Source organism: Vipera ursinii (assembly GCF_947247035.1).
Source record: "Vipera ursinii genome assembly, chromosome: 2".
Taxonomy (NCBI): domain Eukaryota; kingdom Metazoa; phylum Chordata; class Lepidosauria; order Squamata; family Viperidae; genus Vipera; species Vipera ursinii.
This window is the reverse complement of record NC_139513.1, coordinates 146,039,523-146,046,311: the sequence shown is the minus strand read 5'-3', so window position 1 is coordinate 146,046,311 and position 6,789 is coordinate 146,039,523.

Sequence of the window (6,789 nt, the reverse complement as noted above, 5' to 3'; positions counted from 1 at the left end):
TAAGGAGGCCCTCTCTGTGGGAGCACACTGGACGAAGGGAAGTTGATGCCGGCAGCAGGTGCTCCCGTAAGTAACCCGGACCCATGCCATTTAGGGCTTTATAGGTCGTAACCAGCACCTTGAATCTTACCCGGAGGACAACCGGAAGCCAATGCAGCTCACGGAGTAGAGGTGTTACATGGGAGTATCGGGAAGCCTCCACCACCACTCGCACGGCTGCATTCTGCACCAGCTGGAGCCTCCGAGTAGTCCTCAAGGGCAGCCCCATGTAGAGAGCATTGCAGTAGTCCAAACGGGAGGTCACAAGTGCATGAGTGACTGTGCGCAAGGCATCCCGGTCTAGATAGGGCTGCAACTGACGCACCAGGCGAACCTGGGCGAAGGCCCCCCTAGTCACAGCTCCTATATGATCATCCAAGGAGAGCTGTGAATCTAGGAGGACACCTAAGTTGCGAGCCCTATCTACGGGGGGTAATATCTCACCCCCCCATAATTAACGATGGAATATTCTGAATTTCCCGAGACGCCGGCACACACAGCCACTCAGTCTTGTCAGGGTTGAGCCGAAGCCTGTTCTTCCCCATCCAGACCCGGACCGCCTCCAGGCAACGGGACATCACGGAGAGGGCATCACTGGGGTGGTTTGGGGTAGAAATAAAAAGCTGGGTATCATCAGCATATTGATGATACCCAACCCCAAAACCACGAATGATCTCATCCAGCGGCTTCATATAGATGTTGAACAGGAGAGGCGAGAGGACCGACCCCTGAGGCACTCCACAAACAAGAGGCCTCGAGGCCGACCTCTGCCCTCCTGCCAACACCGACTGAGAACATCCCAGGAGGTAGGAGGAGAACCACCGTAAAACGGTGCCTCCCACTCCCAACCCCCGAAGACGCCGCAGTAAGATACCATGGTCGATGGTATCAAAAGCCGCTGAGAGGTCTAAAAGGACTAGGACAGAGGAGCAACCCCTGTCCCGAGCCCGCCAGAGATCATTCACCAGCGCGACCAATGCCGTCTCCGTGCTGTACCTGGGCCTGAAGCCTGATTGGTACGGGTCTAGATAATCAGCTTCCTCCAGGAACAGAGGGAGCTGCTGCGCCACCACACTCTCAACAACCTTCGCAAGAAAGCGAAGGTTGGAGACTGGACGAATGTTGTTTAAAACAGCTGGGTCCAGGGCAGGCTTCTTGAGGAGGGGTCTCACCACCGCCTCCTTCAAGGCGGCGGGAAAACTACCCTCATTCAGAGAAGCAGTTATCACTGCCTGGAGCCAGCCTCGTGTCCCCTCCCAAGCCGAATAAACCAGCCAGGAGGGGCACGGGTCCAATAAACATGTGGTGGAGCTCAGCCTCCCCATAATCCTGTCCACCTGTTCCAGAGTCACAGGGTCGAACTCCTCCCAGATGACATCGACAAGATCACCCATGTTCTCACCATCAGACTCTGCCCAGTCGGAGGCCAGACCGGTCCGGATCCGAGCGATTTTGTCCGACAGATGCTGGCTAAACTCCTCCTCCTGCGGACGTGATGAGGGCAGCAAAGTAGTTTGACCTCGCTGTCCTCATCACCGCGAGGTAAGACCTAGTGAAGGACCTTAGTCACAATCGGTCGGATTCAGATCGGCTAGACCTCTAACAGCTCTCTAGGCCCCATCTCTGACGCTTCATCTCCCGGAGCTCCGCGGAGAACCACGGAGCCCACTGGGATCTGCACCGGGTCACGGGCCGCATGGGTACAACTTGGTCGAGTGCCTCAGTGGCTGCCTTTTCCCAGCCTTCCACTAGGGCCTCGGCCGAGCTGTGAACTAAGGTGGCAGGTGGGGACCCAAGGGCCGCCTGGAACCGCTCAGGGTCCATTAGGCGCCTAGGGCGGAACCATCTAGTTGGTTCAACAGCCCCATGATGGGGATTGGCAAAATGGAAGACCAGCCGCAGGAGATGATGATCGGTCCATGACAGGGGCATAACAATTGGAGAGCCCCCACCCAGATCATCCAACCACCGGCCAGATAGAAAAATCAAATCGAGCATGTGACACCCCCCACGAGTCGGGCCCTGAATTACTTGCATCAGTTCCATGGCTGTCATGGAAGCCATGAACTCCCAAGCTAACTCAGATGATCCCCCCAGGGATGGCAGATTGAAGTCACCCAAAATTATAAATCTGGGGAACTCAATCACCAACCCCGAGAGGATATCGAGAAGCTCAGGCAGGGCTGCTGCTATGCGACTAGGCGAAAGGTACACAAGCAGCAAGCCCAACTGAACCCTAGGGCCACATCTCATGAGGAGAGACTCACACCCGGCTACTTGGACAATGGTGGCCTCCCGCAGACATAAGGTCTCCCTCACGACTACCGCCACACCCCTGCCCCTACCCTGAGCCCGAGGCTGGTGCAGCACCCGGAAACCCTTCTAGATCTTCTAGATCTGACCCACATAGGATATTTTACAATAGCCCTAAGGAGAGGTGATGAATACATGAGTGATTGTTAGCAGGGCCTCTAGATCCATGAATCGCCTTAATTGGCACACCTAGTGAGGTTGTACAAAGGCTTTCTGGATCACAGCTGTTGGACTTAAGCAAGAGCTGTGAATCCAGACAATTTTTATACGCAGATACAATGCAAGAATTCAAATTAAACTTTGTTATTTTTATAACAGCAAACTAATTAAATGAATACAAAGTATAATATTTACAATCGTAGTAAGATTAAAAAAAGGAGTGAGAAGTTATAAGCAGAATTTCCCGACCAAAATGGAGCATATTATTTGAAAAACTTGTTTCTTGTGGAAGGAAAGAAGGAAAGGAAGAAAGGGAAAGGGAAAGGGAAGGAAAGGAGGGAGGAAGGAAGGAAGGAAGGAAAGGAGGGAGGAAATCAAGCATCAGGTCTAGACCAGGGGTAGGCAACCTTGGCTCTTTTATGACTCGTGGACTTCAACTCCCAAAATTCCTGAGCCAGCCATGCTGAGGGGAAAGGGAGAGGTTTCCAAGCTGAGCCAGGCTGGCTCAGGAATTCTGGGAGTTGAAGTCCACGAGTCATAAAGTCCACGAGGCATTAACAAATGCCAGAGCTGAAGAAACTAATAATATTGTGAGAAGGTTAATTGACTCCAAAACATAGCTATTATTTTCAAAGTGAGTTTATCCCACAATGTAAATTGCTTATGAGAAAAAGAGTCAAAGTTGTATCTGGGGCTCAGCATTTTATGTTTTCTAATATTAAGTGCAGGTGTTCTATTTTTAAAATGACATTACTCCCACAGTGTAAGTTGTTTATGGGCAAAAGAGCAACACTTGTATCTGGACTCAGCATTTTCTATTTCCAGTATTCAGTGCAGGTGTTCAAACTATTCCAAGCATAAACACGGACCTCAGTGCTTATCATGAATTCAGTGGGATAAAATAATAATCAAGGCCAAAAAGAAGCTGAATTCGGAAATCCAAATTTTCTTCTATGAATTTAAATTTAGCCAGCTGTTGGTTCTTTTTATAGGAGCATTAATCTTTTAATGGTGTCTTATAACAATGACAGAGTAACCAAGTCTCTCCTATTTAAAAAAAGAAACCTACTTCCTATTCCATCTTCTTACTAGGTAGCAGAAAAGATATACTGTATTCAAGAACTAACTTAAAATATTTAAATTGTTAATCGAATAAAGCCAGAAAGGAATACTGCATGGAGCTTCTAAAACAACAGGAACATATTGTAGTACAAACTGGAATTGTGACTATTATTCTTTAAAGCAGGGGTAGCAAACTCAATTTCATTGAGGGCCGCATCAGCATTGTGGTTGCCCTCGGGGGGGGGAGGGTGTGTGGCCAGGGTGGGCGCAGCCTACTGGGTGGGCATGGCTGGAGTGGGTGTGGCCTATTGGGTGGGCATGGCCAGCTCTACATCGTCCGCATCAAGGGTGCCTATGGGGGCCTGGGCAGGAATGGGACAGATCTGAGGGTCTCTGGCAGAAGGGGGTGGGACCAGGGTAAGTGCCAAGACATGGTCCACTGGAGGAGCCTCACTGTTCCTCTCAGACCATGCGGGGGGGGGGCTGGACTTTGGCACAGAGATCAAACACCCCACCTGGCCCTCAAGCACTCACGGCACGAAGCCTAGCCCCACTTCCCCAAGGGGGCGCCCAGCTGCACTTACCTCCTCCTCAAGGCTGCTTCTGCTATGCTTGTTCTCCTTAGCCAGGTTGCTCATGATGGGTATGAGGGCAAAGTCAGAGGGAGGCCCACTCCCTCTCCATGTGAGGAGACCTGGCTTTGTATCCAAAGCTTCCTTAGCAATAAGATGGGAGACCCCCCAGGATAGGCCAAGAGCAGGGGGCAAGGGGATGGTGAAAGGGCAGCAGGGAAGGACTAAGGCAGGACTTCCCTCAAACCTTCCTTCCTTCCTTCCTTCCTTCCTTCCTTCCTTCCTTCCTTCCTTCCTAAGAGTGGTGGAAAAATATTTGAGATGAGGGAGGAAGAAAAACAGGCAAGAAATGCAGCTGGGGAAGCGTCATCCTTTATGAAGAATGAAGAAATGTACCATCACCTGGAAGTGGCCAGCATATGGCCCTCGCCTACTTCACATATCCGGCTTGGTGGGCTCTGGGAGAGGGGATGCCATGAGCAGCGTGAGAGTTGATGTTACCTGTGCAATGCTGCTCAGCCCTCAGCCTGCCCAGTTTTGGCAGGCAGCGGGGTGCTCTCCTCACAGTGCTGAGAGGCTGAGCCGGGTGGCATGAATCTGAAGAGAAGCGCAACGCTGCCCAGCCCCTAGCCTGCCCGAAGTAGGCAGGGCCATGTGCTGGCCACTTCCAGGCGATGGTGCATTTCTTCATTTCTCACAAAGAGTGATACCTCCCCAGCACGCACCCAGGGGGTGGGGCCAATACGGTAGGGGCTGGTCCCTCGCTGTTTCCAGATGGCCTTGTGGAGCTAAGACCGAATGCATTTCAGCATAGATGGCCACCATGAAATTTTACATTGGCTCCTGGCCAGCCTGGGCCAGGGCCAAGGCAGCGGGGGCCATTCCCTCACTGTTTCCAGGATGGCTTCGCGGGCCGGATCTGGCCCCCGGGCCTTGTGTTTGACATGTCTGCTTTAAAAGTGATGTGAAGCAATGTTGTGATAATTTATCTATTAAAATACATAAATCTTAAATATAGATCAATTTTATATGAGTTTAGATTTATTTATTTAGATTTTAAATAAGTAGGCCTATGAAGAAAAAAAGAAAAGCTAAAGGAAAGGGGGAGGGGGAGAGAATACAGAACAGAAAACTGATGTTTGTAATCTTGTCTGTAATGAAGGGCATAGAGATACACTGTAACAGCCAGTTGAGAACCAGAGATAATGAACTTCAGCAGCCTGGATCCAAGAAAGTATCATATCACAACAGAGAAATGTTTTTATCCTCCTCCTCCTTCACCAGGAATTTATCAAGAGAAGCTGTTTTCTATCATCCACATCACGATGATCATTTCTGAGTGAAAGAGTTGCAGACTGGGGCTACCTCCATGCCTCTGGATGCTTTGAAACACTTTTCTGGAAGTGTATTCTGTGGATGGCACATAATACTGAACATTTTTTCTATACTGTTGAATGTACTTGGAGTAACTGGAGGAAAGTATAATATGAGACTCATTAAATTCTTCTAGCAGCTCAGGCCTTCTGTAAAATTTTATTCTTAATGGCAAATCTAAGGAACTTCAGAATGAATAACTAATATTTATCAGCTTAAACAAAACAAAAAACAAAACAAAACAGAAAAACTAGGACAGGATGAGCCCTGTGTAAATTTAGCTTTGGCAAAGCCAGTTGTTTCCCATAATAAGGTTTCTAGAAAAACAACTGCTGAATCCTTCTTCAGCATTACAACATTAAGAGAATCTTTAATAGTTTTTATGTATCACCTTCCTGAGCAGAATGGCTATCACATTTGTCTTAGTAGCTGCTGAAACTGTAGCTCAGGGGTGTCAAACTCAATTTCATTGAGGGCCGCATCAGCATTGCGGTTGCCCTCAGGGGGCGGGTGGGTATGGCCAGGGTGGGCGTGGCCTACTGGGTGGGCGTGGCTAGAGTGCGTATGGCCTACTGGGTGGGCGTGGCCAGCTCTACATCATTGGCATCAAGGGTGCCTATGGGGGCCTGGGCAGGAGTGGGACAGATCTGGGGGTCTCTGGCAGAAGGAGGGTCTCTGGGCCAGGGCCAAGGCAGTGGGGGCCGTTCCCTCACTGTTGCCAGGATGGCTTTGCGGGCCGCATGAAACCACTATGCGGGCCACATCTGGCCCCCGGGCCTTGTGTTTGACATGTCTGCTGTAGCATGAGTGGAGAAAGATGATAGTAGAACTTTCTGGAGTGCCATCAAGCAAGCCACTCCAGTATAGCAATCAAAATGTTAAGAAAGGAACCTCTGTTTTGTGGTTCTTACAATAATGAAGTAGCACTTAAACAGTTACCAGGATGAAATTATTGGTAGGAAGTGCAAGAGAATGTCCATATGTTGCCATATCTTGACCAGAAGTCACCCCAATTTAAGCTTTGTGGGAAGCTGTAATTAAGCACAACTTCTGCACATGGCTCAAATAATATTGTGCAGCTTGGTTCTAGAATGCACAAAATGGTAACAGAAATGCCTTTAAGGATATCTAATTCAGCTAAGATTAAGTAGAAAAGTATTTAAGTCAAAGAGCAGGATATCACCTATTTGAGTAGGAATTAACTGCTGACTTAGTAACATATCCAAGAATTCTCTTGTGCCCAACAGTGAGAAAATGCCCCAGATAAGGC